Here is a 13,560-nt window from a genome sequence, read left to right as displayed (position 1 = left end):
TGGGTATCAATTCTTGCTCTACCCCCCAAATACCTTTCACTAAAGCTCCACATTGACATGGTCGGTAAATATGCCCGATTTAGGGGTGTTTTGGGGATTGGGCTGATCACCCAAACACTAAGCCCGGAATATATATCAGCAACGTGCTCTATTCTCATATATATATATATATATCATATATTTGAACCCCATAATGTCATTGGCCTCAAAATTGGATATCAAATTCGTTTTCTAATCTCATTTAAACTCTTCATTGCAAAAGTCAGCAAATATGTCCGGTTTGGGGTATTGGCCCCAAAAACTATAAATTTTATTTAGTTCCACTCCCTTTAAGACCCTAATTGTCTTGGTGAGCAAATACGTCCTATTTGGGGTTTTTATGGTGGTGGGACGTCCCCTAGACAGTTGGATTCGTGTTTTACACTAAAAACCCTCTTATTTGAGCCTCATATTGCAGTAGTCAGCAAATACTTCTTCTACGTCTATGGACACTTTTCCCGAATATTGATTCAGATTCGTGCTTTACTCTCAAAGACCTTTCATTTGAGGCCCATATTGCCATTGTCAAAAATTTGGCGCCCTTTGGGAGATGTTTTTTGGGTATAGGCGGCCCCCCAAACACTTGGTCCCATATTTGGATATCGGATTCTAATTCTACACTCAAATATCTTTTATTAAAGCCCCATATTCCCATGGTCAGAAAATAAGTCCGGTTTGGGGAATGTTTTGGGGAAAGGGAGGACCTCCAGAAACGTGGTCCCACATTTGGATAGATATTTTGGATCAGATTCGTATTCTACTCGCAAATACCTTTCATTTGAGTCCCATATTGCCATGGTCGGTAAATATGTCCGATTTAGGGGTGTTTTGGGGGTTGGGGTGCTCCCCCTAGCACTTGGTCCAACAATTGGATATCAGTTACGTTTTTTTATCCTTAATACCTTTCATTTGAGTCCCATATTGTCGTGATTGATCTAAATATATGTTTGGTAGGTTTTAGGGTGGGGCAGCCCCCCTAGGTACCCCATCCGAAATTTGGATACCAAATTTTTATTTTTAGGGTACTATATGAGAGCACACAAAATTTTTTAATTCGCGCGACCCATCTCCGTGATCTGGCGTTTCTGAAAATTAGGGTAAGGTCAAGGATCCTTCGGTGGTGGGTGTAACTAGTAGAAATTTGCCATGTGAGAGATATTGAGCTGAAACTTTACACAGATTCTTCTTTTGTCCATAAGCAGGTCAAGTTCGAAGATCGGCTATATCGGACTATAAATTGATATAGCCCCCATATACACCGATTCGCCGATTTAGGGTCTTAGGCCCATAAAAGCCACATTAATTAACCGATTTTGTTTAAATTTGGGACAGTAAGTTGTGTAAGGCCAGTCGAAATCCCAGTTCTATTTCGCCTAGATCGCCATATAGGCCGATTTCTCGAGGTCTTGGACCCAAAAAAGGCGCATTTATTGCCCGATTTTATGGATATACCTGCCATATAGATTTCGCCGAAATTTGGGACAATGAGTTGTGTTAGCTTCGACAGCCCACCTCAATTAGGCCCAGATCGGTTCAGATTTGTATAAGTCTGTCATATTGACCGATCTCTCGATTTAAAGTCTAGGCCCCATAAAAATCACATTTATAATCCGATTTCACTGAAATTTGACACAGTGACTTATGTTAGGCTTTTCGACATCCGTGTTGTATATGGTTCAGATCGGTCTATATTTGGATATGGCTACCAAAAAGACCAATATTTTGTTCTACAAAATTGAACAGTGACTTGTTCTTATTAGACCTCTCAAAATCCGTGTCGAATTTGGTCCAAATCGGACCATATTTCGATCAAGCTGCTATGAATTATGACGAAAGGTAGTTTACATATATTCCCGTGGTGGTGGGTATCCAAAGTTTGGCCCGACCGAACTTAACGTCTTTTTACTTCTCACCTGTATGGTCCAATTATTCTTTTTTACTTCTCAACTGTAAAAAGTATGATCCAATTATGTTAAGTATGGTTTTAATCGATTCATAGCCTGATATAGCTCCCATATTGACGGCGCAATTCTTATCCCATTTCGTTAAAATCTTGTCTGAATGTTGTTGTTGTTGTAGCAGTGTGTTGTGCACTGAGGCGGCAGCCCTTGCCGATGGAGAACTCCATCAGGTCAATCCGGTACGCAAATACAACCGGCTGCCATGGGAATAATCTGTCTGAATAACCTGATATAGCTTCCATATGAATCGGTCTCCCTATATTATTCCTGAATGACTTTTACTATGGTCTCCAACATCCAAACTAAGTAAGGTCCGAATCGGTCTATAACCTGATATGGATCCAATAGCATGGCAATTCTTATCCATTGTCCTTTATTTGCCTTTCCATGGTGTAGGGTTGTACCCAAATGGCGGTCTGTACTGTGGTTTGTACCCATATCGCGGGTAGGGAATAATCTCGGGGTAGAGTTGCGTTTTCAACCGGGTGCCGTGACCCATAGATCGGTAGGAGTAGGTAGTGCTCCGCTCCTAACCAAGGAGGTGAACACGTCCAAATACGTGGGATCAAATTGGTGCTCTTGTGTGGATTACCACATGGGGGGGCGTTGATAGACGCATTGTATTCACCCTTGGGCCTTGGGCCTCGCAGGTTTGGGCCGTGATGGCAGGCATCTGCGCCAAACACGACATTCGTGTATGTATTTTATATTAATTGATTCAATCATATTTTAATTCAATCTGATATTGCTTTCAAATAAAAATACGATTGAGTATTTATCCTCTAGCATGTTTTGGAAATGTGATTTGCCAATAATAACCACCATAATGGCAAACTACACTGCCATAAACACAATTTATCCCACACCTACTAAAAATAATATTTTCCAAAATTAAACAGACGTTTTACTATTTTTGGTTTGAGTTTCATTTTCGCTTTGTTTCAAATACGGAAACTGATGTTTATGCAATATGCATTTTTACGACTTCAACATTCTAAAAAGCCCTACAGAGGAAATACTCGTATTCGCATATTGATGAAAATCTTTTAAATTTTTCTTAATACGCTATTGACGTCATAAAATGACGTTGTTTCCATCCATATCGCCTTTAACATAAATGTAAAGATTGTCTCTTTTACTATGATGTGTCATTCAATGTTTCTCTAGAAAACTGATCACATATTTGCGGATTTGGTTAACGTCATAGTCGAAGTGGATTTTTACAGTGACCTTAGCAGAGTTACGTATTTGCATTTAAAGGTAATTTTCTGTTAAACTATATAATAGACTGGGTAACAGATAAAACATATCGAATATGCTACCTATATGATTATACGAGTTAAATAAAATCTTATATATAAAAATCAATTTGTGTTTGTTTGTTTGTGTGTTCCTTATAGACTCATGGTGCTTTATGATCCCGTGGTAGAAATAGGGTACTACATTTTTTTGATATCTGAAGGGGGAGCGGACCCTCCCCCTTATCCTAATTTTCAGAAACGCCAGATCTCGGAGATGGGTGATGCGATTTAAGCGAAAATTTGTGTGCTCTCTTATGGTAACTTACAAACAAAGATTTGGTATCCGAATTTCGGATAGGGTACCTAGGGGAGGCGCCCCGCCCTAAAACCTACCATTTATATATATACATCAATCACAACAATACGGGACCCAAATGAAAGGTATTTAAGATTGGAAAACGTATCTGATATCCAATTGTCGGACCAAGTGTTTGGGGGACTACCCCAACCCCCAAAACACCCCTAAATCGGACATATTTATCGACCATGGCAATATGGGAATCAAATGAAATGTTTTTGCGAGTAATATGCGAATGTGATATCCAAATTTGGGACAAAGTTTCTGGGGGTCCTCCCCTTCTCCAAAACAACCCCCAAACATGACTTATTTACTGGCCATGGCAATATGGGGCTTAAATAAAAAATAGTTCAGTGTAGAATTTGAATCTGGTATCCAAATGTGGGACCAAGTGTTTGGGGGGACCGCCCATCCCCGAGGACATCCCCCCAAAAGAATACAAATTTACGGCCATAGCAGTGTGGGGCTCAAATGAAAGGTCTTTGGAAGTAAAGCGCGAATCTGATATCAATGTTCGGAAAAGTGTCTATGGGGCCACCCCACCCTCATAACACCACCTTATTGGGAAGTATGTGCTGACCATTGCAATATGAGGCTCAAATAAGAGGTATTTTAGAGTAGAACACGAATCTGATATATATTTTCAATGCAAAGTCACTGGGTGGCCGCCCCATCCGCCAAACCGGGCATGTTTGCCGACTATGGAAAAATTGAGCTCAAATGTAGGGTATTTGGGAGTAGACCATGAATCTGACATCAACATTCGGTACCAGCTGTCTAGGGAATGTCCCACCACCATAACAACCCCCAAATAGGACGTATTTGCTCACCAAGTCAATTTGGGTCTTCAAGACAGTGGAGCTCGAATTCATAGTTTTTAGGGCCCATAGCCCAAACCGGACATATTTGCTGGCTTTTTCAATAAGGGGTTTAAGTGAATGGTGTTTGAAAACGAATTTGATATCAAATTTTGAGGCCAATGGCAATATGGGGTTCAAATATATAAGAATAGAGCACGTTGCTGATATATTTTCAGGGCTTAGTGTTTGGGGGACCACCCCACTCCCCAAAACATCCCTAAATCGGGCATATTTACCGACCATGTCAATGGGGGCTTAAATGAAAGGAATTGGGGGGTAGAACAAGAATTGATACCCACTTTCGGGACCAATTTTCTGGGGGTCTATCCCTTTCCCAAAATACCCCACAAACATCAATTTTTTACTGAAAATCGTAATATGGTGCTCAAATAAAGGTATTTGGGTGTAGAATACGAACGTGATATCCAAATAAACATTTTTCGACCATGCCAATATGTGGCTCAAATGAACCGATGTGCTAAGTATGATTCAAATCGGTTCATAATCTGGTATAGCTGTCATATAAACCGATCTTGGATCTTAACTTATTGAGCCTCCAGAGGGCGCAATTCTCGTCCGATTGGACTGAAATTTTGCATGAGGTGTTTTGTTATGACTTTCAATAACTATGCTTAGTATGGCTCAAATCGGTACATAACCTGATATAGCTGCCAAATAAACCGATCTGGATTCTTGGAATCTTCGTGAGCCTCTAGAGGGCGCAATTCTCATTCGATTTGGCAGACATTTTTTACAACGGCTTCTCTCATGATCTGTCGATCAATAGCTTGATACAGCTCTTATATAAATGTATCTCCCGATTTTACTTCTTGAGCCCCTACAAGGAGCAATTCATATCCGAATGATTTCTACAATGTTCGGCATTCATTTATGGTCCGAATCAGACTATAATTTGATATACATAGCTCCAATAGCATAACAGTTCTTATTCAATATTCTTTGTTTGCCTAAAAAAGATACCGCGCATAGAACTCGACAAATGCGATCCATGGTGAAGGGTATATAAGATTCGGCCCGGCCGAACTTAACACGTAGGTTGCTAAATGAGCTTGCTAAGTTTGGATGGATGCTATAGTAATCGGCAAAATCGGTTGATTAATGAGTGTGTAAATGAAAATCGAACGGTGCATACTATGCGTATATAATTGAGCTTAAACTTGAATCGGACAGCACTCGTTGAAGTTCGCCCTGTTGCTTAAGGGAAGGTTCATGGGCAAATTTGCACGTAGGTATGTATAAATTTGAGGTATATACTATACATTTCACTAGTAATGGGAAAAGACGTAAGAGAATGGCCCATTTTCGTAAATATCGATTGAGAAATGTTCCCAAGATTGTAATACTCGTATTATCAAAAGTCCGGCGAATATATTTTTGACAGAAATAACTCAATCTGAATTGATTTGTGTGCCAAATTTCAAGATAATCCTATCAGAAATGTGACTTATACACCAAAGTACTAGAACAGATAGACAGACGAAATCGAGTCAGAAATTAATTCTAAATTGATCACTATAGTAAGCCAGTGGTAAGCATACTAACAATTGGGAGTACTATTTCCAAGCCCATGGGCATATGTTCTTGTGTACGTACACATAAATAGACAATAGAATGCGTGTATATTCCCACCACTGTACTAATCAGTTTGTTTATCACTTCTCCTTTTTTGTGTTCCAAAAATAAATTTACAAAGTTATACCCAATACAATATACCGCAGTAATAATATAGGGCAGATAAATCGTGAGATCGTCTTATAACCTGCTCATGAACAGAAAAATAAATTTAAATTTAAAAGTTGCATCCCGATATCTTCGAGCGTTTAATAGCATAATGCCACATGCTACTTACACTAGACTCGAAACAAGATGTGGAATTTCAATTTTCGTGTCACACTTTTGTTTAACACTGTTCGTGTAGCATGACCAGCCTGGCAGCCAGGTATGTGTAAGTGTGCATGCAAACATGAAACGTTTTCGTCGTCATCGTCATCATCGTTATTGCTTTCGTAATAGGAGGGGGAAGAGAAAAGTTCAATCAACTTACATTGTCTCACAATCGGACCAGCTAAAATGGCGTTTAATTTTCTCGATATCCAGCACCGTTTGTTGGGGTTTGGCCAAAGCCGACGAATGTGTAGAAGCAGGAGCGGACAGTGACATCGATGCTGATGAGGGTAATATAACGGAGGCAATGAAGACTTTCGTTGGTGTCATTCTTTGATTGAGGAGATTCTCTCAAAGCGATCTCTTTACAAATCGTGGCTAGGGTTTTTGTTTCTTTTCTTGGTATTTTCTATTTTTTTCACCAAATTACGCTGAGTAATTAAGCAAACAGGCAGACGCACGCACCGAGCACAAATTTTCAAACGCCTAACATTTGAAGTGAGGTATTTACATAAAAGCAACAACAATAACAAAGGCGACACACACTAATTTCAGATGCCAAAGTCAGGCGAAGAAATGACTTTTCTTTTCTAAACAAATGATATTTTGGCTTTTACTTGTTTTTATATTTTTCTAAATCAAAAGTGAATTGACGTTTGTCGGTCAAATATGCCTTTTTCTGGGATGATTTGAAAAAAATTATAGGTATTTTGATTTATTTCGACAAACGAACGCACAACAAACGACAAACCGTGAAATAGAAAATGAAACTGAAAGTGTTGATCGTCATAATGACGGTCTCAAGCGGTGGCGGTGGCAGCCAAGTGAAATGTAAACTGTTACTCGAAATGCAACAACATTGGGTAGCGCAACAGCAGCAGCAACAACAACAACAGTGACAATTACCACATTGCGGATAGCCTCTTAAGTTGATGTCGAGTGAAGTGCGCGCACAAGTAGCGTGAACACAAACATAATCCATGCACACATACACACGCACACACATAATCGCTCTTCTAACAAACTTTTGCAGACCTCAAAGAAAGGAGAGAAGTGAGAGTCAGCACATTAGGGAAATGCAAAACCAAAACAAACTTTATATACAAATAGAAGCAACAGCTACTCTCTCCGTAAATAACTGTCGAAAACTAACATCTTCGAATATATCTTTGGTCAGAGAGAAAGAAAGAGAAATTATTTTTATTAGGGTAGAACGGTATGTGATATGCAGACTTTGAGGTCTCATCTTAAAACCTAATACGTATAGATTCTGAACTAATCAAGTTTGGATATCGCATTATACTGCAGTAATGTAAGTAAGTATCATACACTCAAAAAATTTTGTTATTCACAACAGCAATAATGTTTGCTTAAACAACAGTTTTTGTTTGAGAAAAAGGGAAAGCAGGCACTGCTGCTCTAGGAAACATAATTTTGTTGTTTTAACAAACATTTCGTTCTGCTATTTCAGCATACATAACCTGCTATTTTAAACAAAAAAATCGGCTAAAATATTGAAAAACAAAATTTGCTTAAATGAAAAAATTGTTTGCCTTATATTGAATGCTATTATTATTGTTTGCTTTTATTATTTATTTATGTTTGCTTTTAACGACTTGTCATGTGTTTTCATACCCTCCACCATAATATGGGCGTTATACTAATTTCGTCATTCCGTTTGTAACACCTCGAAATATTCGTCTAGCCGTGTCCGTTCATTCATCGGTTGTCTATCGAAAGCGCGCAAACTTTCGAAAGATTAAAACTAGGAGCTTAAAATTTTGCACAACTCCTTCTTATTAGTGAAGGTCGCTTGGGATTGTAAATGGGCCATATCGGTCCATGTTTTAAAAAAGCTTGGATCTTGGATCTTTACTTCTTGAGCCACTAGAGGGCGCAATTCTTATCCAATTTGCCTGAACTTTTGCACCAGATGTTTTGTTATGACTTCCAACATCTGTGCTAAGTACGGTTCATAACCTGATATAGCTGCCATATAAACCGATCTGGGATCTTGACCGATTATCCGATTTGGCTGAAATTTTGTACAACGGCTTCTCACATGATCTTAAATATACGTGGTCGGTAACGGTCTATAGCCTGATACAGCACCCACAAAAAAACTGATCTCCCGATTTTACTCCTTAAGCCCCTAAAGAGCGCAATTCTTATCCGAATTGGTTGAAATTTTACACAATGACTTATACTATGTTCTTCAACATTCAACTCATTTATGGTCCGATTCGGACCATAATTTGATATAGCTCCAATTACATTGGATTTCGTATCCTTTGTTTGCCTCAAAAGAAATACCGGGCAAAGAACTCCAAAAATTCGATCCATGGTGAAGGGTATATAAGATTCGTCCCATGCCGGACTTAGCACGCTTTTACTTGTTGTTTTTCCAAAAGTAGTCGAGCTAATGATCTGATCGATAAATCGTGGTGCACATAGCCATTGCGGCCATTGGTATGAAGGTGGCGAAAAATCTCACGTCAATTTTATTGCTCTGCTAATGCCCACACTGTCATGGCTACTGGCTTTATAGCTCCTTTTTGCTTATATCATTATTATATAAAAAAAAAGCCGTATGAAACGTAAACAGCCACTGAGACACACATCTCTATTTGCTAACTGGTCAATATCTCATTCAAAAACTGCCTTAAATTTGGCTGTGCCAAATTTTTTTTTGTTTGTTGGTCTACCTACGTATATAGGCAATGCATGGCAATGTATTGTCTGTCCCTTCCTACATTTCGCTTCTGCGTGAAAACTCATTTATTTGGTTTTGCTAATATTTAGCTTTTATTCATTTCTCGTGTGTAGTAAGGTAGAACAACAACAGCGCAAAGGTATTTTAAACAGGGAAATGCCTCATGAGTGCTTCATACCTAGGAGTACACTAATTTCGTCAATCCGTTTGTAGCACCTCGAAATATTAATCTAAGACTCCATAAAGTATATATATATTCTTGATTAGAGGGCACAATTCTTATCCAATTTGGCTGAAATTTTACACGTGTTATGGTCTTAGCGTTGGGTCTTTCCTGCAATCGGGGTGAACTCCTGGTTCTAGAGAAGGACTGGCCAAAGTAGATAAGTGGCAGTGTCCGCAATCGAAACAACTTGTCTTAACATAGTTCCAAGTGTTTTCCCAGCGATTGGTTCGCATCCGCACTTTGCTTGGATCCGCGCTATGCTTGCACTCGCGGTTCGTTCAAATCCTTTGCCGGCCGTAGATAGCTTGTTGTCCCATTCACCCTTTCCCTGCTAGAAATCTTTTCATCCCGTAGACCTGGTAGTAGTGTTAGCCGAAATCTTAACTGTTTAGTTGTGACTTTAAAGGTATAGACGAACCTGCCTTTCCCTACCACCGAACTAGAAAACGCCGTCACCGAATCTGCCAGCCCCGAGCTATAGGATGGTGATTCATTGCCATACAAAGATTTAAGTTCGTCAATGCCCTCTTGTCGTGAAAATCCACGGCGAAAGATGTGAAAAATGGTCGCACAAAAATGTTCACCAGTTAATTCCATTACTTTATTATGCTAGAAAACGTCAAATTCTCAAATAGAAATATCAGATTGAACCCAGCAACACTTGGTGTTGCCTAGGTGAGTAACATATATAGTAGCCCTCGTAAATAGATATAGCCCCAATATAACTGATCCTTTTGATTTGTTTTCCTATGCCCACAGAAGTTCAAATTTTTACTTGATTGTACAAACTGTCGTTCGAACCCAGCCTAAAAGCCGCTTACTTTTATCCTGTCTTCTATGTCAAATTAGGAAAATTAGATTTCTGTGCAATTTTCTTGAATATATAAACCCACTCTCTACAAACAAAGCGTCCTTTTCTTGGCTTAATGGAAATCCACCCTATTATATTACATGTCATAATGGAGAGTGAGAGTCTAACACAAGCAAACATTAACTACGACTGCACTGGAACGTGACGTTTTTTTTTGGTATCTTGAGTGTTAATGGTCCTACATTTGGGAATGTATATTAAGAGATTTATAAGACATATGAAGCTACCATCAGTAATTAAAATTTAATTTTTGTCTCTTGTTGTTTCGGCTAATCAAAACAAGTCTATTGACGAAAATTTATTTGCAAAATGTGTTACGAATAAAATATGCCATAATAATAAAAATATTCCTTACTAAAAATATTGGACAATAAAAACATATATTTATATAAACAGAAACCTGTTTCAAATAAAAATCTGTACATTATAGCCTATACGTATGGCCTGTTTGTCGGTCTCGAAAGCTAACTTTCGTGTAAATCTCAAAAGTTTTCTGAAACGTCAAATCGAACTAAAAAGGAAGTACCTATATATTTCAATATTTAAATAGATTTGCCAATGTCCGAAAAGGTAACTCATTGAAAGTAAATACAACATGTAAAAGCGCGTTAAGTTCGGCCGGCCTGAATCTTATACCACCATGGTTCGCATGGGATAAGTTCTCTGAATGACTTTCAAATATATAGAAGGTCTATCAAGTTTTGGACTGAGCTAGACCGCACTTGTCATGGCTGTTAGAAGTCATAAAAAATTAGGTTCAAAATTTCATCCAAAACGGATAAAGACTGCACCCTCTATGACACATCTATGATCAAGATGACACATTGGGAGATCGGTTTATGCGGTATGGGTAGGGATGGGTTTCTACCGGGTAAATTCCCAACGCTTGGGTATTTATTGGGTCTGTCTGTCGAAAGCACTCTAATTTTCGAACGAGTAAAGCTAGGCGCTAAAAAATTTTGCTCAAATACTTACTTAGTATTGATCCGTTGGGTTTGTGAATGGGCCATATCGGTCCATGTTTTGATACAGCTGTCATATACACCGATCTCGGATGTTGACTTCTTAAGCCTCTAGAGTGCACAATTCCTAGCCGATTTGGGTGAAATTTGGAATGAGGTGACTTCTTTTCATAAAGCTTTCATATCTAGACATGGGCGATGGGTAAATACTCAGGTAATTATCCATTTATACCCAAAAGCTGAGTATTTATCATATTGCAAATATCTTGGGTATAGAAACATTTTTCAAAAAATGATGATTCGGCTAATCTTTGTATATAAACCTGACCTTCTGTTCTCATAAAATCGGATTTTTGTTATATATAGCCGCTATTAAAACCGATCTCCAGACTTAAAGTCTTGAGGCAATATCAAAATTCACTGTTTCAAATTTCATCCAAATCGGATGAAAAATGCTCCTTTCATGGGCTCAATACTCTAGATCGGAAGATCGGTCTATATCGCAGCAAATATGGTTCGGTCTGTAAACTGGGTAAATACCCAAAAGGTATTTTGCCAGTAAATTGGGTAAATACCCAGGCATTTATCTATTTATACCCAAAAGCTGGGTATTTATCATTTTGCAGATATCTTGGGTATAGAAACATTTTCCAAAAATTTGTTGATGATTTCGTATTCTTTGTATATAAACCTAACCTTCTGATTTCATCAAATCGGATTTTAGTTATATATAGCCGCTATATAGATCGAGCACAAAAATGGCGGGTTCCTAGTTAAACGTGGAGTGGGGGTTGAGAGATCGCTTGTGGTTGTGGCGGTGAGAGGCAATGACGTCACGAATGGAATTCCCTGTGGATGCTGAGTGGACTGTAATTTAACGAGAAGAAATAAAAGACAGTAAGTGTCAGCTTAGGAAATGTACAAGAGTTGGGGGTTTATTGGGAAAAAGAGAAGGGTAGGATGTGTATGTTGCTCACCTTGCTGTGGTTGTAGAAGAAGTGAGGTTTTATATTTTACAGAAAAGGCAAGTGCTTTTAACTAACAATTCCCAATATTTCAGATTAGTACGGATGGGAAAAAATATATCTTATACAGTATCAATTCATAGTAAATCACAATATAATTGAATGACATACAACTTATTCTACGATATATTTTTAATACTTTTCAGATCGTCCAGATCAATCTCCAGACTTAAAGTCTTGAGGCAATAAATTGGTATTTTTTCATCCGATGTCGACGAAATTTGGCACAGTGGTTTCTGGTAGACCCTTATACATTTCTGTGAAGTGTGGTTCAGATCGGACTATATTTGGATATACATAGCTGCTCTATAGACCGACCACCCGATCTCCCGATATAGGGTTTTGAGGCCATAAAAGATCAATTTATTACTCGAATTTGATGAAATTTGGCAGAGTGTGATCTGGAAGACCCCTATCCAATGTGGTCCGCTTTAATGCATGAGCCTATAAAACGAGCATTTTTTCATCCTATTTCGATGAAATTTGCCACGGCGAGTTCTGGCACCCCTCCAAACCTTTTGTTGGATATCGTCCAGATCGGACCATATTTGAATATAGCTGCCTTATAGACCGATCTCCCGAGATAGAGTATGGAGCCCATAATAGGAGCATTTTTTATTCGATTTGTATGATATTTGAAACAGTGATTTTAAGTCTGGAGATTGTTCTATATGGCTGCTATATATAACTAAAATCCGATTTTATGAAATCAGAAGTTGGGTTTATATACAAAGAATACGAAATCATTAAAAATTATTTGGAAAAATTATAAATACCCAGCTTTTGGATATAAATGGGTAAATACCCGGGAATTTACCCAATTTACCGGGTAAATAAATTTTGGGTATTTACCCATCGCCCATCTCTAGATATAGGAGCTATATGAAAAGAAATCTCCTCATTCCAAATTTCATCCAAATCGGCTAAGCATTGTGCCCTCTACAGGCTAAAGAAGTCAACATCCGAGTTTGGTGAATATGACAGCTGTATCAAAACATGGACCGATATGGCCCATTCACAAAACCGCGCCTAACTTTACTCGTTCGAAAGTTAAAGTGCTTTCGACAGACAGACGGAGTCTAATTGGCTAATTCGATCATGTTAATGGAAGTTTTATGAAAAAGTGGACCTACATACTGATTGGGTTCACTGTATAAAATATGAAGGTAATATGTAGAAACTTACTTCCGATTTCCGTGCATGTAACAGACGTAGAGTCTTTTCAACTTCGTCATAACCTTTACATATGCCACTAAGGATTGTTGCATTTTATGCATTGGTATTACCGCACATGCCTTGCCAACACAACACAACAATGCATTCGAAGTTATGCTCTCTTAACTATGGCATGCACTACATAAGACTTCCACTGTCGCTGCGGCTCACCAAAATAAAACTA

This window comes from Stomoxys calcitrans, chromosome 2 (genome assembly GCF_963082655.1).
Source record: "Stomoxys calcitrans chromosome 2, idStoCalc2.1, whole genome shotgun sequence".
In the NCBI taxonomy this organism is placed as follows: Eukaryota; Metazoa; Arthropoda; class Insecta; order Diptera; family Muscidae; genus Stomoxys; species Stomoxys calcitrans.
The sequence above is the reverse complement of the archived record's forward strand: the minus strand, read 5'-3'. Positions refer to the sequence as shown.